The sequence below is a fragment of the Eubalaena glacialis genome, chromosome 4 (assembly GCF_028564815.1).
Source record: "Eubalaena glacialis isolate mEubGla1 chromosome 4, mEubGla1.1.hap2.+ XY, whole genome shotgun sequence".
NCBI classification, from domain to species: domain Eukaryota; kingdom Metazoa; phylum Chordata; class Mammalia; order Artiodactyla; family Balaenidae; genus Eubalaena; species Eubalaena glacialis.
This window is the reverse complement of record NC_083719.1, coordinates 102,615,861-102,640,868: the sequence shown is the minus strand read 5'-3', so window position 1 is coordinate 102,640,868 and position 25,008 is coordinate 102,615,861. Positions and strand designations below refer to the sequence as shown.

General features: G+C 36.8%; 1 protein-coding gene across 8 annotated transcripts in view; it reads right to left on the bottom strand.

Moving 5' to 3' along the window:
- Window positions 1-24,468, bottom strand: part of CSNK1G3 (casein kinase 1 gamma 3) — a 127,892-nt gene extending 103,424 nt beyond the window's left edge. For 7 of the 8 annotated variants that reach the window (XM_061189547.1, XM_061189550.1, XM_061189552.1 and 4 more), the window contains exon 1: window positions 24,052-24,468. The gene's annotated coding sequence lies outside the window, so the exon portion shown is untranslated. The remainder of the gene's footprint in view (window positions 1-24,051) is intronic. The other variant, XM_061189548.1, reaches the window with a different exon arrangement.
- Between the last annotated feature and the right edge of the window lie 540 nt (window positions 24,469-25,008).

Sequence of the window (25,008 nt, the reverse complement as noted above, 5' to 3'; positions counted from 1 at the left end):
CTACAGCTAATACCAGTACATCAGAAGTCACAAATCCAAATGCCCAAAGAGACGAGGAAGGTAACATAAAGAGAGTGACTCAAACTGAGTATGAGACAATAAGGAGTACTAGGGGTATGGCAAACTGGAAAGCAAATACCCCAATTAAAAAAGGCACCTACTACTCAGCTGTAAACAATTGCTGCCATTCAGGAACATCAGATGTTCAAATTTTTGAAGAAAATCCAGAAACCTGGATTTTACGTAAAATCTCTCTAGTTGCCATTTGCTGAGCACTTACTGTGCTAAGTATTTTAAATAGATTAACTCATCAGTTCTCACAGTTATAAGATACTATTTCAATCCCTATTTTTACCAATAAGGAAACTAAAATTTAGAGAAGTTACACAACTTGACCAGCATCATAAAGTCAGTAAATGGTATAGTGAGAATACGACTACAAAGAGTCAGACTCCTGAGTTCATATTCTTACCCACTTTACCTCTGGTGATGTTTTTGCTAATTCTCTGACCTCCCGAAGTCTGAACTGTGCCTTTCTCTCTGGATCAGCACCATCGCTCTGTCCCTTCTTGCCAGCCTATACTGTCTCTCTCTACAATACCTCAACGTCGCCAGATCCTAATCTGAGCCAACATAGGAGATGGGAGGGGGTACTCACCAGTCAATAAGCCCCGTGCATGTGCACAGGGCTCTGAGACATTTATGAACAAAAAGACAATATATATACACAACAGCAAAAGAAACGTTAACCCACAAAACTGCAATGTGTTTCCTTACTATGATACACCCTCCTGTGGTGATTTTTTTGAGTTAACAACTGCAACTTTGTATTTCCCTATCAATAAGAAGGCTTAAAGGGAGGCAAGAAATATTAAAAAACTTTTGGAAGATGGGAAGAAAAGAAGCATATATTTTTTTTTAATTAATTAATTAATTAATTTTTTTGGTCGCATTGGGTCTTCGTTGCTGCACACAGGCTTTCTCTAGTTGCGGTGAGCGGGGGCTACTCTTTAATGTGGTGCACGGGCTTCTCACTGCAGTGGCTTCTCTTGTTGCTGAGCATGGGCTCTAGGCGCGCGGGCTTCAGTAGTTGTGGCACGCAGGCTCAGTAGTTGTGGCTCGCGGGCTCTAGAGCACAGGCTCGGTAGTTGTGGCGCACGGGCTTAGTTGCTCCGCAGCATGTATAAGCCCAGAAGCATATACTGACAGATGAAGCAATGAAGGAAGCTAATGCCCAAACTAAGTGCTGGAGAAGACCACAGCAGAGTAAGGAGCTGATCTGCCAGACAGACTTCCAAGAGGCTTCCTAAAGGAAGTTAGGTGAAAAGATAATAAGCAGGAGTGAAAAAGGGATGCGAGGCAGGGACAAAATGGGGGGAGGTGGATAATTGCTACTAACTATTGTTACTGTCTCCTATGTAAAAGAACAACACAAAACAAAAAGAAAAATAAATCTCTAAAGAAATCAAAGGAAGTTCCAAAGAAGTGGGGAGGGGGGAGTATTTGCTGGCATCACAGAATAAAACCTGTCCCCATCTGGCATTTTAAAGAACTCTTTGCCAAAAGACTAATTCCCTGAGTGCATACCTGATGTGGAATGTGCCAATCAGTAAGCCCCATCTGTGTAACCAAGATCCAAGAGATTGATAAAGAAAAAAACAGCAAACAGAACGACAAAGAAAACCCACGCCATTTACGCAGAAATATTAACCTATCACTCCTTCACAAATATGAACTGACAATCAAGAATCGCTAGATTTATGAAGGTAACAATATGAAAGAAAAATACCCCCAAAAAAGCAAATTTTAAAAAACATGAAAACTAAAAAAAAAAAATCCTCAGACACTTTTGAGAAGGACAATAATATATACACAGAATAAGAAAATCATGCTATATTATATGGAATAATCAAAGACAAGGTGGGAGAACGATCCTATTATGTGAAACAAAAATATAAAGAAACAAAAAATAAAGGAAAAGAGACAGAAAGAAGCAATCCAATACCTCCAACTTCCAAATAATAAGAGAAATTAATATGAAGGACAGAAGAAGTTAAGAAAAAGAAATTTTTCCTGAGCTATAGCAAAAACGGCCCAGAGGGCTAATCAAGAAAGAAAACTAACCCTGGCATTCTACTGTAAGTCCTAAAAGTGTAAGCAAGCTTAATTGATTTTCAGCTTTTAGAATCAATCTTATCCCCCCAAAAAGCAAGATAAATGTTATTAAAGAAAATATAAATTTTTCCAACCTTAACAGTGTTAAAATAACACTACAACTGACAGATGCTCAGCTGTTAAGGGGGAGTAGAAGAGGTAGAGGGAAAGACAGGGATATGAACATCTGCACCTTACTAAATTCAGATTAAAGAGATAATGTAAAATTTGCTAGAACAACAACAACAAAAAAAGGTGAGCAAAAGATGAAGTAAACATAATAACTATCCAAACATTTAAACACAGAAGGGGAAGAGGTAGTATGTGAGCTAAAATCTCATCACTCAGTAGACAAAAGATAATGCATCTGCAAACACAGACAATTTTACTTTTTCCTTTCCAATTTGGGTACCTTCTTTTTCTTGCCGAATTGCACTAGCTAGGACCCCCCATATTATGTTCAACAGAAGTGGTGAGAGTGGAAATCCTTGTATGTTCCTGATCTTAGAGGAAAAGCTTTCAACCTGTCACCATTAAGTAAGATGTTAGCTGTAGACTTGTCACATGTGGCCTTTATTATGTTGAGATACATTCCTTCTATACCTAATTTGTTAAGAGTTCTACCATAAAGGGATGCTGAATTTTGTCAAATGCTTTTTATGCACCTATTAAGATGATCACACAATTTTTATCCCTCATTATGTTAATGTCATGTATAACATTTATTGATTTGTGTATGTTGAATCATCCTTGCATCCCAGGGATAAATCCCACTTGATCATGGTGTATAATCTTTCAGATGTTCTGTTAAATTCACTTTGTTTATACTTTATTGAGAATTTCTGCAAATATATTCATCAGGGATATTGGTCTGTAATATCCTCTTCTTGTAATGCCCTTATCTGGCTATGGTATCAGGGTAATACTGGCCTCCAGAAGTAAGTCTGAAAGTGTTCCCTCCTCTTCAATTTCTTGGAAGAGTCTGAGTAAAACCGATGTTACTTCTTCTTTAAATGTTTGGTAGAATTCACCAGTAAAACCATCTGGTCCTGGGCTTTTGTTAGTTAGAAGATTTTTGATTACTGTTTCAATCTCCTTAGCAATTACAGGTCTATTCAGATTTTGTTTCTTCCTGATTCAGTCTTGGTAGGTTGTATGTTTCTAGGACTTTATTTCTTCCAGATTATCCAATTTGTTGGCATCTAATTACTCACAGTAGTCTCTTAGGATCCTTTGTATTTCTGTGGCAACAGGTGTAATATCTCTTTTATTTCTGATTTTATTTGAGTCTTCTCTCTTTTTCCTTAGTCTAGCTAAGAGTTTGACAATTTTATCTTTTAAAAAAAAACTCAGTTTCATTCAACTTTTCTATTGTTTTTCTAGGCTCTATTTCATTTATTTTTGCTATGATCTTTGTTATTTCCTTCCTTCCTTCTAACTTTTGGCTTAGTTTGTTCTTCTTTTTCTTGTTCCTTGAGGTGTAAAGTTAGGTTTGTTTTATTTGAGGCCTTTGTTTTTTTCTTAATGTAGGCATATATCGCTATAAATGTCCCTCTTGGAACTGCTTTTGCTTCATCCCATAAGTTTTGGTACAATATGTTTCCAAAGACTCTACCAAAAAACTATTAGATATAATATACAAATTCAGTAAAGGTTATAGGATACACAATCAACATACAAAACTCAGTCGCATTTCCATACACTAACAATGAATTCTCTGAAAGAGAAATTATGAAAGCAATCCCATTTACAATCATATCAAAAAAAATAAAATACTTAGGAATAAATTTAATCAAAGAGTGAAAGACCTTTACATTGAAAACTGTAAGACATTAATGAAAGAAACTGAAAAAGGCACAACTACATCAAAAGATATCCCATGTTCTTGGATTCGATGAACTAATATTGTTAAAATGTCTATACTACCAGAAGTGATCAACATATTCAATGAAATCCTTAAAACTCCAATGGCTTTTTTTCACAGAAATAGAAAAAATCCAAAAAATTCAGATAGAAACACAAAAGACCCCAAATAGCCAAAGCAATGATGAAAAAGGATGAATGGATAAAGACAATATGGTCTATTCAATAGAATATTATTCAGTCATAAAAAAGAAGGAAGTCCTGCCACTGTAACAACATGGATGAACCGGGAAGGCATTATGCTAAGTGAAATAAGCCAGAGAAAGACAGATACTGTATGGTATCACTTGTTTGTGGAATCTTAAAAAAAAAAAAAAAGTCAAACTCATAGTAACAGAGAGTAGAAGGGTGGTTGCCAGGGGCTTGGAGAAATGGAAGATGCTGATCAAAGGATACAAACATTCAGTTATAAAAACAATAAGTTCTGAGGATCTAATGTTCGGCCTGATGACTATAGTAAATAATACTGTATTGTATACTTTAAATTTGCTAACAGAGTAGATCTTAACTGTTCTAACCATGGGGGGGAAAAAAAGGTAACCATGTGACATAATGGATGTGTTAATTAACTTGATATTGATAATGATTTCACAATGCATACATACACCAAAACATCACAGTGTACACTTTAAATAGATACAATTTTATTTGCCTCAAAAAAGCTGGAAAAATAAAGTTAAAATTAGTTTAAAAAAAAGAATGCAAAACTTGACACAGAATCAAAGAGAAAACTGTATGCACATTATTTTAAGTTATGTCAGTAACCACCTGAAGCATTTAAAAGTGAAGTAATTAAAAGTGGTTTCAAACATGCTCAGTCTTAGAGACAGTTTAGATATGGAGTTTGGGAGACAGGAAGGAATCTAGAACTAGACACGGGAGAGTTTACAATCTATATACTTAAATATTAAAGTTTGTGAAAACAATTAATTCCTTTTCACTTTAGAGTACTCTGAAAAATATCAAAATGACCCATCCTTTAAACATCAAATTTTCTTCTGTCTAGGATCCTGATTAAATGGTCCTATTCAAAGTAATGTTCTTTTCTTCTTTTATCATCTAATGACAGGCTTTTAATATTTCCTCAAGAAAAAAAAAAGTGGTTTCATCTACTGAAAAATTCAAAGACATGAGGCAAGAGACTATTAATTATACATCTTTCTGTATTATTTTAATATTCTACCATATATAGGCATTAACTTAATAAAAAGATTAACTCTACTATGAACAGGTAACTTTCATCCTAAAATAAATAACTAAAACATACTGTCAGAACTTGAAAAGAATATTTCAAATAATTGAATAGTAAAGTATTAAGCACTTCTATAAATTATAGTTTTCGTTTTGATTTGGTTTGCCCTGCTTTTGCTTTGCATGATAATAGAGTCCACCAATACTAAAGACAGGTGTAGAGTTCTTAACCTGAAATCCATGGACCTCCTAAGCATTTTCTCAAGAGAGAATCCATAGCTTTCAACAGATTGTATGATGCTAAAAAAGTTAAGAACCACTGAAAAGTACACTGTTATTTTCTCACTGTATTACTGTATAAATATATTCTTAGAAACAATTTATCCTAAAATTAAATAACATCTGTACTTAATTTAAAAGCCAACCTTGTTATAGAAAAGTATATAGGGCAGTTTACAATACACACACACCACCAAAAGACTGAGAACAGTTTTAAGTAAAGAAATCAGGAGGGAAGTAAAATAATATTAGAAATAAAACTATGTAATACTAACAGGAAATGGATAACATGCAGTTCAGCACCCATACTTAATTTTTCCACTTTCTAGTAGACAAGCAAAAACAGAAATATGAGTAGGTTAAGATTCAGAGTGTCCATTAAAATTATACCAGTTGATAAAAAGCCCACAATTAATCTTAGTATTGTATTATATCTACAGATTCAGTCAATAGTAATAACTGAAAATTTCTCTCAGAAGCTTTAAATTCAAAAATTACAAGGAAGAGAATAGAAAAATACAGCTTGAAAACTTAAAAATTAGACAACCACAGAAATAAAAACTATTGAGAAAAGACAGTTTCATAGAAATATGCCTGGCTTACAATTTCTTATAACACAAAGTAGTGATTTGCAGGGCTTAAGGATATTTTAATTTTTATAAGAGATATTACCTCTTTAACTGAAACCTTAAACATTATACAACCAAAAAGAATAAACATGTATTTAATGTGATTAAATTGACATGAATGCACATAAATGGTAACAAAATATTTAAAATTATGTTTGATTCTATCATAATTCTCAGCACACTGACTTACTTAAATATCTATATTAAAAAGATGGAATTGATCAAAAGGATGAATTTTCAAATTATCCTCGAGAATAGATGAATAATCAATTACTTTGCTTTCATAAACAATTTCAATTTTGATGGAGTACCATCCACTAATAAAGATAAAAATGAGCTGCTAAATACAGAAAACATTAGATATAATCTGATTATATGAGTAGAAATGTAGGCCACAGGCATACTTCTAATTTGATGATCACTGATGAATCTTCAAAACAGAAAACAGAAAATCAGATTCTTTAATCTGCATGGCCCAATAATTTAGGACATTACAGAGCCAACTGACCTCCTTGAAGTTGCAACCAGATAAATCAAAGTAGTCTGAGAACATATTAGTATGTATGTTCTACTTCCACCACAGCTAGCTAAAGCTTTCAAGTAAACATTAATGAGCAGTTCTAAATTTTTTAAAATAATTATTAGTACTCTACCTATCTTCCAAAATATTACTACAATCAATATAGAATTGTTTCATGTACCTGTGATAGTAAATATTAAAAGTTTCTATAGGTATCTTTTCATGTTCAGCATGCTATTCAGTGTCCTTTGTAAATAGAAAATCACAAGGAATGGAAATTTTTAAATTAATTTTTTTCACAAGTTACTTGTCACAGCATTGATTTCTCACTGCTTTGTTATCTTAAATTTAAAAATCCATTTTTAATACACGAAATGAGCCACTCAGTGTTTCAAATGCCTTATGCAGTCTCTATAAAAATGACACTACAATACATGTCTACAAGCTTCTCCAAAATTTAAATGAGTAAGGATATTTGTGATGTGACGGCTAGCCATTACATCACATGCTTCTATTAGCAGCAAGTGTCCCAGTTACTGGTTTCTGGCATGAGCTCAACTGTGGTTGTCTAAGAAAAGACTAAACACTTATTTTTAAAAGCTAAATCATTAACTGTAATGTCAAAAATGGAGATCAATTTTTCTAATTACATACTAGGGAAACTTATTTTGTCTCAGAAATGTTTAGTAACTATCATCTACAACACTTTACATTTTTGAAACCTGATTTCAGTGATGTCCCTTGTATATTCCTACTAAGAGAGCAGTGTTCTCCAAACTGTGGACTATGATCCATTATTGGGTCTTTAAACCAACTTAATGGGTCTTAAGCAACAGTTTTTTAAATAAAATAGTATCAAAAAAAGAAAGAAAATGGAGTGCATAAATGTAGTAAGAATAGTTTTGTTTAGTGAGATTGTGTTTTGGTTCTTTATATGAATACATAAGTATCACTAGGTCACAATGTAAAATATATTTCTGTAAGTTGTGGTAAATATATTTCGATGAGTTGTAGTCAAAAATATTTCTAAGTTTGAAAGCTACTGTATAATACATAATAGCAAAGGAATAGCAAAACATACTATATTATAATCAGTTATAACTAAGTCAATTTTAAATAGGAAATTGTATTAAAAGCTAAACTTTCTTAACATACATAAATATTACTGAAAGTCTAATTAAGTAAATTTTCTAATTATCCAGGTCTGACTATTCTCTAGTAACTAGGATATGACTGTTTCATTGGTCCTCAAAATGTCTTTTTGTGCCTCCTCTTTTCAATTTCCAGGTGAATTTATACTCCCATTGGTAATATCCCTTATCATAGCTAATGTGTCTCAATATCTGGAAGAGAAGGGAATGTTTAATTTGAAAATGTCCAGCCCCTTAAGCACTTATTATAAATACGAGAGAAGCATAGATCACCCTCATCTCCTATGTGATGGAAATCAAAAATCAAGTAGACATCATACTAAATTTACATTACTGAAATACTCCCAATATCAATCTCTAAGAGTAGGTATCTCACTACCTCTAAGCACAAACTTGACTGCAAATCCCAATCACAGGAATGATATTAAATTTAAACTCCAAGCTGTCAAAGAAAATCATGTTCTATTTGGCGGCACTTACTTACATCCAACAAATATTTATTGAGTATTTACCCTGCACCAGGCACAGAAATGACCCAAGAAGCAATGAACTTCCCCAGAAAAGGTCTCACCAAGCCTCTTAATGACTCTCTACTTCCATGACTTCCAACTTTCTGTAGTATATTTTTTACATCAGTTAAAAAAGGATATTCTTCTGTACCTCAGCAAAACCAAAAACAGTTGATTCATAGTCGTTAACGTTTTATAAAGGTTGCAAACACTGAACCATTGCTCCTACGAAAAATACAGGGTTAGGTTCCTACAATCCTCTGGTCACAACATTTTCATCAACTGATCAATACATATCCTTGTTTTATGTGTGATTCTGTTTAAAGACACCTTATTTAATATACAGCTGACCCTTGAACAACACAGGAGTTGGGGCACCTACCCTTCACGCAGTTGAAAATTCACATATAACTCGTGGGTGGCCCTCCATATACACAGTCCCTCCCTCACCCGATCTGTGGTTCCGCACCTGCAGATTCAACCAACTGGACATCGTATAGTACTGTAGTACTAATACTGAAAATAATCCCAGTATATAAGTGGACCCACATGGTTCATATCCCTGTTGTTCAAGGGTCAACTGCATATTGTTGAGTCATTAACACTGAACTCACAGCCAACAGCACTGTAACTCATGCCTGAACTAAGCTCATCTAATGTATTTTCTCCATAAGGCATATCACAGCCTTTTTGGGTTTAGGAACACTAGACAGCAGTGCAGCACTACACTTGGGGGCCAATTTAAACAGTAAAATCACCCAAAAAGCACTAAATAGACCTTAAAAAACAAAACAAGACAGCAGAGCACCTAGTTTGACTTCAGCTGGGAACATGCCCCTCCAGTGACTCAAAGTTTTTGCCACTCTACCCAAGCTCATGTCCATTAATGAATGGCAAAGCACAAGGGATACTGATTTGGGGGTTACAAATAAATTTTAGCAAGTAGACAAATGTGCAAATATGGAATCTGGGAATAATACCAATCAATGCTAATTGATGAAGGGAATTTTTTTCTTTAAATGTATTCCAGTCTAATAAAGTAAGAAATGATAGAATTCAAATCTCATCATTATGCAACTCCTAATGAATTAATGGAACTAGGCAAGGATCATCAATTGCCACTAACATCACAAAAAGAAAAAACAACCTTTGATCTTCCTGATGGAAGAAAAAAATTGAAACTGAATCTGATCAAATCTCCACATCTCACAACCAATTTACAGGGAAGACAGGGGACAATGCTTTTACTCTTTAATTTTAAGATAGCCCATTTTTTAATCTGATGTCCTCAAGGACAGGGATCATAATTTATTCGACTCTGTCTCCCCATTATCTGTTATAATACATAGCACACAGCAGACATTGGTTAAAACTTTGTTGAAGAAACAAGTAAATGAATGAATGAACAAATGAACTGTCTTAGAAGTTTAAGAATGTTAATTTATATGATCATCTCTTTTCCAAAGAAAGAAGGAAAGAAAAAGGTATGGGCAGGCAGGCAGCAATTTATAGGTCTGAGAGATAGTACAAGCAAGTGGAATACCACCTCACAAATCAAAGGTCATTTATACTGTAATTTCAACTCTCCAAGAGCTATGAATCAGAAGAAAAAAATTCACTAAAGGAGGTCACAAAAGGCATATTCTGTTCACTAGATAAGAGCCCCTAAACTCCATTTTAATTTTAATATAATTCTAACAAGTTTACACTGGAAATCAAACTTAAAAGAGAAAATATGAGGTGAATAGCAAAAACATGAGAGAACAGGAAGAAAATAACCTTATAGACCTCAATAAATTCCTAGACATCTATGCATAATAGCATACTTTATAAGTGATGTTCAGAATGAGAGCCCTGCATCAGCAAGATCTGATATGTTTAGAAAATACTGAGAAAACAGTACTACCGTGTAAAGTTTACCATTTAAAAAAATTTAAATAAGAAAATATTTAAGTATAAATTCAAGCTCCTAATTTATCTTACAGGTTGTTCCCTAATAATGCCAGATAAATGAGAAAATACTTCAGGAACCTCAGTAGCTGTTTCATGCATGGTTCTCATAACAAAGTTATATCCTTTCTTCTTAACTACAATGCTTATTTCTTAATTTATAAAAATATATAATTACAAACCACAGTCTAGTATAGGCAAAGGCCACAGACTTAAAACAGTCATTCAAGGGTATTAGCATTTGGAAATTTCAGTTATGAAGCTAATATTGTCAACTCTCAACACAGAAAGGACTGAATAGTATGATTGACAGTAAACCATGAATAAGCAAGTTGACTTCTACAAAACTGTGGAATGAAACATGCAACAGGTGACAAAAATAAGCTGAAAGTACAACCACTTCTCCACAGGAAGGATTTCCTTCTGCCCAGTCCAAACAACAAGAATCCAAAGTAAGTGCTGTAAACCTGAAGACAGATAACACAGAATTGATCCAAAGGCACCTTAATCCCCAATATGAACCAGGGTTAGTTAAGGCCTAGTTTTTCTTACAAAGATCAGGGCTGCAATGATCTCAGCAAGAAAGAACAGTTCCAAAGCATATGGAAGACTGCATTCACTGAAAAGTGAGGCTCCCCTAAATTACATCTCTGTCTGACAGATCTACAGCTATAAAAATATCATGTTCAGAACTAATATTATTGTCAAGATATTCTGGTGTGCAATCAAACCAACGAATTGCTAAAAAGTAATTCAATATAGCCAATTTAAATTTTACGAACTGCTTATTACTAGAACTCTCCCACATTAGTGGTGGGAATGCAAAATGGTATACCTGCTTTAGAAAACAGTTTGACAGTTTGTTATAAAGTTAAACATACACTTGCCATATGACCTAACAATTCCCCTAGAAACTTACCCAAGAGAAATGAAAACTTAGATTCACACACAAAACAAAAACTGCACACAAAGGTTTGTGGCAGCTTTATTCATTATCACAAAAACTAGAAACAAATACTTCAACTGGTGAATGGATAAACATGCTGAAGTACATCCATATAATGGAATACTGCTCAGCAGCAAAAAGAAAGTACTGATACACACTACAGCATGGATGAATCTCAAATGCATTCTGCACAGTGGAAGAAGACAGATTCAAAAGGCTACATACCACACGATTCCTATAATTTATATTATATTCATGATTCATTATTCCTATAAGTTATATGATATCTGGCAAAATTATAAGAATAGAGTAGTGGTTGTTAGCAGCTAGAGTGGGAAAAGGGGTTGGCTACAAAGGAGCAGCATGAGGGAATATTTTAAGGTGATGAAATTGTTTTCTAATTTGATTGTGAGGGGGAATGAATTTTGCTGTGTGAAAAACAGAAAAAAGAGAAAAACTTTAATATAAAAAATATCTTACAACACAATCACAGTTAACTGAAACGCTCAAAAAAACAGAATATTTCCTCTAACTAAATTTTCTGGATAGCCCATGAATGCATTTCATTTCAGAAATCTTTCTATAATGTGTTTCTCTACTTTTAAGCCTGAGTAAATAAGTCACAGGCTTGTGTTTATCCTTTTATTTAAATTAGGCCCAATTTATTTGTTTGAAATTTGTCTCATACAGCTGTGATGATGCCAACTAAATTGGTTTGGGATGAGCATGGTGCCTCAGGAGGCATTTAATCAAGGTTCTTCCATGTTAAAATTCTCCCTAATAAAGATGAAATGATTAATCTATTCATTCAACAAATTAGTAATCATTAGAGGCCTATTATGTACCAAACACAGGAAATACAAATGGCAAATAAGACCACTGTAATCCCTGACATCACATAGCTTAAACAAACAATAATACAAGGTATAATTTGTCCTACAAGAGAATTACAGTGCTTTCAGAGCACATAGCAAGTGCACATAACCTAACCATATAAGGTCTAAATTTCCCATCAGGATCTATACCTTAAAGTGCCTGGAATCTTGGTAAACACAAAAATACATGTACCACAGTGCTCACGACCCATTACCCTTCAGTATTTAAGGATGGAAAGAAGGCAAAAACCATATACACAGAACACTATCACTGAACAAGCAGTACAATAATCACTCCCCTACAAAAGGTCCTCTTTAGGGAAATACCAGAATATGCAGATTTACTTCTGTCACCTTTCCAGCAAACATTTTTCTGTATTTTTCTGATACAGAATACCATAAGTATGAACTTCTCTGGCTGAGGAATATTATTTTAAAGGGGGTGGGGGCAGGGAAGTAATAAAGAAAAGAAAAAGAGAAAAAGAAACAGACAGGATGGGGAAAAAAAAAAGAAGCCAGAGTAGGTATAAAGATTTTTGCAGTGAACTCTTAAAAACAAATTAAGGAAGTTTAAGGAAACTAAAATAGAGGCACTGCAACCACACCCCTTCTTTCTGTTATGAAAAAGGAAGCCAAGATACGTAAAAAGAGGGCTGCCTGCAGGTGTTGTGGCATGAAGTTACCATGTACAGAGGTAAAATTACACAACCCCAAGGACTAAAGAGAGTGTGATGAATACTCAGCTATTCCAAAGTTACCCGAAACATTTTCCATCTCAAGAATCCTAATTACACAATGCTTCTGGGACCACAGTGGGCCACAAAAGACATAGTGTCAAAAAACCAGAAAAACTTTCAACTGCTAAAGAAATAAACACAGATTAAAATAAAGTGCCTCTTGGTATATACATATTTACAAGAGTAAAAAGCAAAAGAAATTTACCAGGATCTTACTCAAACTCCATCTCAGAGTACTAAGATGCTGAGTAGTTTCTATCAAGAAATAAATGGTAGAAGCAAATTAATGCAGTTCCACAGTTCCTTTTCCAAAGTTCCTGCAGTTAAACATTTTGGAATTCAGAATTTCAGGGCATTTTTTACAGGTGATACAGTGTGTAAACACCATATACTTTTGAACACCCATAGAGAAAGCTGTAATGGCACAGAGAAGTCTGGGACAGCACACTATGATTAAACATTTACTATTTCTGCAGTGAAACCTACAAATACATGAAATAAAGACAAACAGTTCACAACAGGTTTTGTGAAGAAAACCAATTTGTGCCAAACATACAAAAAAAGAATTTTGGTTTTCAGAGCATTTTAGATGTCAGAGTTGTTGATAAGGAATTGTGGTCCTACAGAACAGTACCCATTACTCTATTACTAATTATATGTGCAAAATGTAACTGGTAACCTCTTTACCATGTGCTTTTATTGTAGTATTTTGATGAGCTCAAAATAATTCTAAAAGTCTCCCAATGGTTCACACATAATATGCCCTCTACACTCTATCCACCCTTAAATTTCTCTAACACAAATTCTCCTATCAGGGCAGTTTACAGAAATCTAACCCTTGAAATTTATAGAAGAAATGCAAATCCAATTTTGCCACCATGCAAAAAATGTTCATTGAATGGAATTTAATGTATTGAACTCATAAAATGGCTTGCTCTTATGTTGTCACAAGAAAAATGCTAAAACTGGTAAGAGTGTTCCTGACCTAGGAAGCAGTAGCAAATGAGTTACCATGGACCCTGATTTGCCATAAATGATAAGACACAATAATCATAAAACCCTATTATCATAGTGCATTTATATGTATACATTTACTGACTACATACAATATAAACAATATACTACACGCACAATATACTATAACTGAAGTACTAAACTATTTCTACCGAGGGGAAAAGCAGAGACAGTACCTCATCAACAATGGTATAAAAGAGAGTAAAGCGGTAGAAGTACAGTTATACTAAATAACCATTAAGGCCCCTTCCATCCTTACGTTCCATGAAAAATACAACTCAATGATACTGCAAATATGATAAATATAACTAATAAAATATGATAACTAAAACTAATCAAATTTTGATGAGCAACATTCTTATACTAATTTTAAAGATAGGATTGCTTTCATCACATAGGTTTCTTAAGATTTCTAGGGGCATCTGAATTGGTACCTTAATTTATTCTAGATAAATTTCCCTTTAACAAGTTCTCCAAACTTCAAAACTCCTCTAATTTTGGTGCTCTACTATTCAAAAGCTGCTAATGAACAAGGACTATAGTAGCTTCACTAAGGATTCAGAGTATGAAACCCTGAAGAGAAGTCATTTCATTAACCTGGTCCTCTTGCATATATTTTCTATGCATTTCTATCTCATCTTCACACCTCCATCTCCGATTAAAAAGAGAATTTGAAAGTATAAGGAAGACATTTTTTCAAAAAAAGCTAACAGATGTGTATAAAAAGAAGGAGAAATCAGTCATTTTCAACCCTGAAGCACACTGGAATCACCTGTAGAAATCCTAAAATAGATCAATGCCTTGGCCCCATCCCCAGATTCAAATATAAAGTAACATGGGTAGAATCCCAATATCTGTAATTTTTTCAAGCTCCCCAGAAAATGTTAATGTGAAGTCAGGGCTGAGAACCACTGGTCCAAGCTGCCTTCTCCACAAATCCTTTTCTCTCATCTACTAGTAAGTTAGCACTCCCAGCCCTACAGCAAGGACTGAAAGCACTGTCTTTAAAATTGCCCAATTTTGTTCTCTCGTTTACTCTGTCACAGAAAAAAATTTACTAATTTTCAGTTGGAAGATTTTTTTTAAAGTGGGTACGGTAAAATTTATTTTAACTTATTTGAAATTCTCATTCCCAGTGCTCAGGATTTTATTTTTCAATCAGCCTTCAAAAAACAACCTTCATTAGTAGAGTATTTAGATTAACAGTATACAATAAACACACAATACACATTCCAGTTATCAACTTTCAACAGGCTATCAGAAAATACTCAAGGGAATGAGTTTAAAGAGCTGATTACATTTTGATATCTTAACTACAAATATTTTCAGAATCTCAAATATATAAAGAAATATTAGCCATAATATGCCCTGACACTCATATGATAGAAAAAGAACTCAGTAAATAATCTACCACTTTTTAAAATAAAAACTGGCATTACAAGATTCCACATCTTTAAGATTTACACTTTTTTGGGGGGGGGGGCGGTGTTCATGTTGTTTTCAGATCCTTGGAACAAAAGGAGAAAATAAAATAATGTTTTACAAAATATGCATCTACAAATACCAGTTTCTTTTTCAAATGTCACCAACAACTGATACCTACTAGTTCCACCTCCAAAACAATGCTAGGTTATTTTTGCACACCAAATTAGGATTTTATGAAAAGGCCTTATAGCCATGTGTACACACACCGTAAGACTAGTGGAATAGTCTTACGGGAATTTTCTCTCCCTATAACATTACCTACTATATTTGCCTGCCATTTGAAAGTATTCATTGCTAGAATATATAATAAGTATTTCACAGAAATAGAAAATAAACATAACACAGACTGGGTGTAAGGGAAAAATAACATTTTCACTTCCCTTTTTACTATAGGAAACTCTGACTATAACTCTGACTCCAATATATCATACTCTGATACCTTGCCAAGTATACCACTTGAAGTCAAAAGCAAACAAGTTAAAAAAATAGATAACATAATTAATAATTAGAAAAATTCAGAAGTCCACTACTTTTATAAAATATACTGGTATCGGGCTTCCCTCGTGGTGCAGTGGTTGAGAATCTGCCTGCTAATGCAGGGGACACGGGTTCGAGCCCTGGTCTGGGAAGATCCCACATGCCGTAGAACAGCTAGGCCCGTGAGCCACAATTACTGAGCCTGCGCGTCTGGAGCCTGTGCTCTGCAACAAGAGAGGCCCACGCACCGCGATGAAGAGTGGCCCCCGCTTGCCACAACTAGAGAAAGCCCTTGCACAGAAACGAAGACCCAACACAGCCATAAATAAATAAATAAAATTTAAAAAAAAAAGAAAAAAAAAGTCTTTAAAAAATATATATATATACTTGTATCAAATGGTATCATACGGCCAATTTCAACTTAAAATTTTAAGATATATAATTTGTAGTAAGTCCAATTTTTAAAATAAATATTACAAAGTATCAGTGCATTCAAGGCACACTCTATTCAAGGTAATATACAATGAAAGCAGAATTATATGTTAAATTCTAGGTTGGTAGAAAACATCCCACCCCAGAATTTTATTTTCTTCCCTCAAAAAAAAAAAAGTAATATTTTTTTCCAATGGTAAAAATAATGCACAGTCATACCTGAAAATCCAAACACTACAGAGAAGTATAAAAAGTATAAAAATAAAAATCATTCCAAATCTATAAATATCTGTCATTAACATAAATATCCTTCCAGGGGATGGATGGATTTACTCTGTATATTTATAACAACACTGCAACAATTAGAATTACAACAATTAATTCTGTGTATTAATTATGTATTTATACATACATGTATCTCCATGTATGTCCCCATACACACACAATTTTCTTTTACATATACTGAAAACAAAGAAATCTTTAAGATAACAACTTTCTTGAAAATAAAAATATATGAATTGTTCCAAGCACTCATTCTGCTTCTGCATTTTCGTTTCAGCAGTCCCGGTTTGAGGTTACTTTGTGTGTGTGTGTGTCTGTGTCTGTGTGTGTGTGTGTGCGTGTGTGTCTGTGTGTGTGTACGCATGCTGTTTTTGTCGACTGCTTGAGAGAAGATTAAAAGATTTGTCTGTTTGCTTGTTTTACTTAAACACGCACACACACAGACACACACACACACCAACTCTGGCTACAATTTTCCAAACCCTGAGAACCCAGATATCTGTATTAAAGGTACTTGGCTGACTGCTTTACGTAACTAGCCCATGGTCCTGAGCAAAACTGCAAAGTAGACAAAACTTTTCATGGCCTCCCACCTTTTGGTCAGAAAGAGCACTACACTATCAATGAGGATAGGAGAGTTCTACCAACCAGGTGTGTGACTTAAGCATTTCACTCAACCGTCCCACAATTCATTTCAATTCTAAAGGTCTGTGATTCTCCCCTGCCCCTATTCCCCCACAATTTTTATTTATTTTTTATTTTTTTGCTGTATTCAAGATATGTAACACCTATCTTTCCCTCCTACCTCAATCAGATTCCTTGATTCAAAATAAACCATTTCTCTGACTGATAAATTCCCATTTCCTCAAGGCATCTATTCTCCTCCAGGTACGACAAAGAAATCTGATGAGATCAAAGATGTGGACAAGTTTTGTCCAAGAAGGAGGGTAGCAACACAGAAAAAAATTAAATAAGTTTACAAGTACAAATGTTTAATGTAAAGTTAAAATAGCTTTATGAGTTCCATGAAAAAAAGTATAATCTTTAACTGATTTTACTGACTCAAAGTTAGTCAATAAGAAAACCAGCAGTGTTTTCAGTTCCTAAAATATTCATACCTGAGCATATTTAAGATAGTCACATAGAAGCAGCTTTCTAATCTTTCATCCGTTACATTGTACAACACTTTAAAGTTCAAAGTGCACTTAGATGCATTATTTATTTTCATCCTTAAAACAAGTAGATGTGTAGATGTGGTGGTCACTATTGACTGCCTCTCTAACATCCGTTTCCCCCATATTCCTCCTTCCCACAATTTTTTAAAATAGCCTCCCTCCACCATGTAACTCAGGGAAATGTGACCCCATCGCCAATTGCAAGGGTATATATCCTGATTGGTAGAAACTCACTATGATAACCCTGTCCCCCTTGTCATAACTGGTTTGGAAGTGTACGTGACCTAATTCTGGTCAATAAAACATGAAGGGGAAAATATGCTGGTAGGCTTGCGTAAAAGATGTCCTGGCCAGTGCACCAGGATCTTGCTACCAGTCTGAGGATGAATCCAACACACATGGGAAAGCAGAGCCAAGTAAATTTCACAGAGGCTAACCAAAGCTCTGAAAAACGAACCCTGCCTTCATACTTCAGCATTCCATTTCAGGAGCTACTGCATTTCAGGCGTTGTAATGTGGTGACACCAAGATAAATAGTATACCCCATCTACCTTTCCTTCTCCAACTTCAACCTCCTTTTTCAACACCTATAAGCTTTCCTTTGCCTTTGGGCTGAGCTAGACAAGAAAGGCAAGTAGTTACTGTAAGCTGTTAGACCAGCACCCTTTGCACCAAGCTCAACTGCTCCTGGGTATGGCATTTCCTCTTCCAAAGGACAATTTCCTCTACCAATTCACTCCTGCAGTCCCTACTCAGGTTGAGGAGATGGTGGAATTACAAGAACGCTCGCTCCAACCCTGATGCTGTAATAAAAGCTGAAAGGTAACATACGAAATCAGACGAGGGATCCTATCAGGAAACATGTGGGAACCATGTGACCTGATAATTAAACAATTCACCCTAACGTATGAATGACTATATGTTCAGGAATACCAGTATTTCTCTTTTTTAAAAGAGGATGCTGTTAAACAAATCTCTATAAGAGAGTATAAACTAGGTGTTACTTTAGAAGTAGATACCCCTTTAATATATTATTATTAACCAACAGTTCATAACTTAGTTAAAAAGGGGAATCATAAAAGAATCTACCTTAAACATTTTAATGCAACTAAAACACAAAAATATACAACCACAAAACAGTCTTTTAATGCAGGGCCAAGGCCTTTCCTTCAAGCATGAGTCCATGGATTATAGTTCTACTTTATCTTTCTTGCAAAAACCACACCCATAGTACATCACCTGTGATTTCCAGTTTGTTTCTTAAACATGGAAAGACATCTCACAAACACTTATAAGCAATTTTATTGCAGAATCTTATTGCAAAATCTACAACTTTTAGGGTTTTTTCCCTAGTCATTTAATTTCACCTACACCGATTTTAACTGTAAGTGACTTCAGCTACTCACCTGTTTCCAAAGCAGCCACTGGCTCTCATACAAACACCTTTTCGCCTTCATAGTTCACTGAATAACATCTCATTAAACTATGTAATTACAACAAGTACAACTGCCATTAACAATTTGTTGGGTACACAGACAAATGATTCTTGGTAGGTATACACGGTATACAATAACTGGTGGGAATAAAAGTTCAAGAACAAACTAGAGGATAGTCTACTGCCATTTAATGTAGCATGGACATCAAGTAGTAAATGAATGAAGAGTATAACTTAATCTTTTGAGTGGGTTAAAGAGAGGTGAGCTCAGAGATTCTCCTGTAATAGGCTATCCCCAAAAGTCTTTGCTCATTCTACGCACCAATCAACACTCTGACAACTCATATATATCAGCAACTCCTAAATTTAAGAGAAGATTTGCATAGTGCCTGCTATGTGCCAGGCATCATATCATGGCACTTTAGATAAATTTTCTCAATCGTGATGAAGAATATAATGGCAGAGAAACCCTCTCCCCCGCCCCCTTGTTTTTCTAACGTAGCTATCAGCTAAGGAAAGTAGTTCAACACAAAATCAACTAAATATATGTAATAAATTTGAATACAGTTAAAATCTGCATTACCTCACTGAAGAAGAAAGCATTAGAAATTTGTGTTTAAGAAAAAGAATATATACATCATGAGATTTTACTAATTACAGTAAAAGCTATAAAAAATGTGGACGTGATATAGTCATGTGGACATAGATTTTAGCTATAGATTTTCATTTAATTAAATTATAACTATGTGATATATCATTAGTAAAGAAAATGATCAAAACGTGTGTCTTATCTACCAAATACACAAGCACTTCAAGTTCACTGTTAAGAATTCTTCCTCAGAACTAGGATGATTGGCAGGGAGTAGAAGGAGAGAACATAATATAATAGAGTTTAAGAACAAATCACTATGCACCTTCCATAGGTCCCATTATAGAAGGAAACCCAAACATTTATAGTTCCTAAATCTCAGCTTTGAGAAGGGAGCTAGAAAAAACATGGCTAACAGCAGTCTCCACTGTGTCTCTAAAACTTACCCATCCCCGCTTATCTGTCCCATTCCATGTTTTCTGACTAGTTCAGAGGCTCTCCAAAGTCACTTCACATTAATAGACAATACACACTTGATTTCCACACATTAACAATCTCATGTATGGTTCTTTCCTACAGATCAGCACAAAAATGATACTCTGAGGTAGCTTACGTTACTAGAACCATATCTTCTGCTCCTAGAGACTCACTACTAGTAGAGAACTACAGATATCCCAAAACCGCCATTTCCAAAGAAATTATATCTTAAAGAACAAGCACCCAAACACATACTAACAACACCAATCAATACCACTAAGTGCCAACTGCATGAGAAAAGACAAAAAGGAAGAAGATGGAAGATTAGAGAAGATATCATTGGTCTAAGACTGTGAAGTCAGAAAAAAAAAGAAAAAGATTTAAATATGCACTCTGCTACTTCCAAGATGTATCTTCAACAGGTTGCTTAAATTCTAGAAAACTCTGCCTCCTACTGTCAAAAGCAAGGCTTACACCACCTAACTCACAGAGTCGTCTTAACAGTTATCATTTATGGTCCTTAGACAAAGTGGGCACTTAATAAATTGTAATAGGTATTGTTATTATCGGGAGGTTCAAGATACAAATTCAGTTATAATGTAAATCCTTATTGAACACTAAGAGGGGAATAGTCAGTAAAAACCTATCAAACAATCTCCCCTGTTACATGACTAGATAATTAAACAATGGTGTCATAAGGGTGATATTTTCCTATGCACTCCTTTGATAATGATTAAGTTTGGGATTAAATTTTTTAGAGTCATCAATATTTAAGATGACTAAAATCCCTGTATATATTTATCCATAACTGTGGAAGTTTCTCATGTTGTCATCTTACTGGTATAGTCAATTCTCTTCCTATGTAGATTCTTCACATTTCACTTTATCCAGAGCAAATCTCACCTTAAAGTGTATTAACAATAATATAACTATCCAATGACCTGTATTTTGTTATTTATTGTTTCAGCATTCCCACTATTTAGTGTGATACATCCTTTTGGGAAGCCCTTTGAAACTAAACAACTACTTGTTCCATTCTGAAAAAATCTGAACCAATAAACCACACCAGAATGATGGTCTACTCCCAGCATGAAGGGGATTACAGAGGGGACCCAGAGAAGAAAATGGAAAGATTCCCATTTCTTCCCAAGTCATATGTTTAAAATCTAGATTTATTTCATATAAAACCAATTACCAGGTTACCACACACTCATATCCAAATGCAAGCAAAAAAATATGACAAAGCCATGCAGGAACTGTTTTAGATTATATACTCTTCTGCTTTCCTCCATTAGCATGAATGATAACAAACTGACTATTCTAATTTGTTTCCTTTAAACTTACTAGCCTTATTTGCCTACCTACTTGCTATCAGCATAGAATCTATACACTTGGACCTTCATACCTTAAACTGACTCACTTTTAAATACAAAGCATTCTAGATGTCCATGGACTGATCTCCACCTAATTTTACAGCTTCAATTCCCACAGAGACCTCCTGGCACAGCAGCCTTAGGTCCAGCTCAACAGGCCCCATGACACCAAACCAGCATGCCGGTTCTCAACTGCTCCCTTCACCTACAAAACTACCCACACCACCCCCCACACACACAGACCCATTTTGACCATTAAAATATTTTAAGCCCCAAATGGAGTATTACTAGCTCTAAACTCGTTTATAATTCCCCAGTCAAAATTGGTATCTCACACACACACACACACACACACACACACACACACACACACACACACGCATGCTTCCATACATTTCTAATAAACCCCACAGGAGTCCTGTGTTGCAATTATTTCTGTGCATGTCTGCTTCTCCCTTAAAGGTAGCTACTCTTAGTCCTCCTCATGTTTCTACCACTCCTCCATCCTCACCACACAGTAAAAGTCCCCTGCACAAAGTAAAGGTTCAGGTTGAACTAAACTATTCCTTTGTTCTAATCCTAGTTCTTTTATTTGAAGGAATAAGTGACTTCTGTGTGCTGAAGATTTTGTTAATAGTTAATGCTTGCAAATCTAACAATGAAAATGTCAATAATTATATAATGCATTAGTTTTTAAGTTGATGAATGGCAGAAGAGGTCAGTGAGCACAATAAACCATCAGAAAAGATAATCATTTTCCAAGATTCCCCCAGAAGTCTCATACATATCAACATTAAAATTAAACTTTCTGTCCCCCATTCTAATAAGAACTACTTACTCCTTATACCTGAGGCATATCCAGAAATGCAAGCACCCTGAATGCAAAAGTGTCTATACACTCTGCTACAAATCTATACCAAAGCCATGCAATTTATTTTATTACACCTTTCTTCCAATTCCCATAAATATTATTTTCATCTTTTGTGCAACTATAGAGGCTAATGTATATAAAATAAGAAAATAATTGATCTTAGCTCAGAATACAGTTGGAGCAAAGTTTGGGAATAATTACAAAATACACTAAACACAACTCTCCACTCTCCTCTGCCAAAAAAGTTATTAAGAATGTCACAAACCAGATCTGATTTTTGGTGGGAAATGTTTTCTTAAACTGGCCTCACATCTTATAACTTTTGTGATATTTTTCTTTCACAATCTGCTTATTTACAGGGAAAGCAAATATTCTTCAAAAATATATACATGGCTTTACTAATTAGATATTTTTAATTTTAAAAAGTATTCCAACTCAGATATAGTTTAACCTCTTTTACTATCTGTGGGCAAATGTCATTCCTATCACAAGAAGTAATTGCAAACGTAAAAGAAATAAGTACTAACTTCTTTCCTTAACTTATTAAAAATCAGTAGGTTTTTAATTGTCCAATTAAAGTCGATGTTCTAAAACCAAAGGTTAAAAAAGGGTCACTTGCTGACCAGCCTTGGTACTCATTACAACAGAGTTAAAACTAATTCGCACAGTGTAGCAACAGTAGCCATCTCCCACACACACTCCCACCCATTAACTTTTCCTCCTTCCCTGGGAGAACTGGAATGATCGTAACACAGGCCTAACTACCCTCACCCCAGGAGCAAACACACATCTCCATCACCACCCCGCAGAAAAGAAACGCGGGGACTGTGGACCAAGAGAGCCGACGCTCCTGTGGGTCACTTCTCCTTTGCAAGTGGGAGAAACAAAGCAGCACCCTAACAGTAACCATCAGAGTAATTTTGAGCCCCCGACTAATGCCTTGGATAAGTTCTGAGCTAAGTCAAAAGCTCTATCGAATAGGTAAATCCCTACCCCCCCACCCCTTAAAACAAACACCCCATCGGGAAGTTTCTCCCAGAAATGAATGCTGGCCCCTGACACCTCCTCCAGCCGACCGACGGCTCCCTCCCTCCTGCCTAAAATCCCCACTCTGAAGGGCCTGCCTAAAATCCCCGCTCCGAAGGGAATTGTCTGGACACAATCGCGGGGCGCTGGGGGCTGCACTCCCGACCTCTCAACCCTCCCCCCAAAAGCCTCTGCCTTTTCCCAGCTCGCCCACCTCCCCGCCGTCCCCACTCGCTCCGCACCACTCGGGCAACTTCTGCTGCCAGCCCGGCCCGCCGCCCGCGGCCCCCTCCCTGCCCAGCGAGCCCGAGACGCCCTCGCCCCCCGGCCGCGGCCGTCTCCAGCCCGCGCCTCCGCGCCGCCCGCCCGGGTCCTCGCCCACCCCTCTCCCGGGCCCGCGCCGGCGGCGCCGCCCCCGCCGCACCCCACCCCACCCAGCCCGGGACCCCAGCCCGCCCAGCCCCACCCGGGCAGGAGGGCGCCGCGGCCGCGCCGAGGCAGCCGCCGGGCCGGGGCCTCCCGGCCAGGCGCCAACGCGAACGGGGCTTTACCTCAAAGGCGCGGCCGCAAGTGGCGGTCGGTCCCGGGCGCGGGCGGCGCCCCCCGGTCCGTCAGTCAGCGGCGGCTGGGGCAGCGGCGGCGGCACATCGCACCCGCCGGCGGCCGGAGGAGGAAAGCGAGGCACGCAGGGAGGGAGGGAGCGAGCGAGGTAGGGGGGAAGGAACGAGCGAGGGAGATAACGCAGCTCGGACTCGGTCCCCGCACTACTGCCGGTGCGTCCTACCGCCGCCTCTGGCCGGAGAGTCGCCGCCCGGGCCGCGGCTGTCGCCACCAATGCAGCCGGGAATGAATGCACAGCGGCGCCTCGCTTATCCGGAGGTCAAACATCCTTCTGCCTCGGGCATCCGGATCGGCGCCGGACCCGGAAGTGAACGCTTGGAAAAAAAATTAAAAAGGAAAGCGTCTTTCTAGCGGCGGCGGCCACTCGAGCTGCCCGTATCAGCGAAAAGAGCCGAGTAGAGCCGAAGGTTACACCGACTTGCTCGGATTGGTTGGCTCGCCGACCGGAAGAAAGGCAGCACGCTCATTGGCTGGCAAGCCTTATAAAGGCGAAGCCACGCCTCCCTCCCCACCTCCGCACCGGCGGTGAGCGTAGGGAGCGTGGAGTAATTGTGGATGCGCGATGTCTCCCTGGGTGAGGCCTTGGGAGGAGACGTTTGGCGAGGTCTGTGGAGACAGCTGAGAGAAAACGCTCCCATCGTTTAGAGGAGCTACGAAAAGTTCCCCGCTGCTTGAATGAGCAGAGAGCCTAAGGGCGCCATTGTGCCAAGTCAGGGTGCCGAGGCTTTTCCGGGTGTGCGGAGCACAGCCCTTCAGGTGCCAAAGAATTTTAGGGCCCGGCCAGAGTGAGTGACCTCACTGGGTTGACGTTTTCCCCCACTTTCTTGTAAATCCAGGGCTGTATCAGCGATTCAGCTGCTTAGAAATATAAACTGTGGCTCACGTTT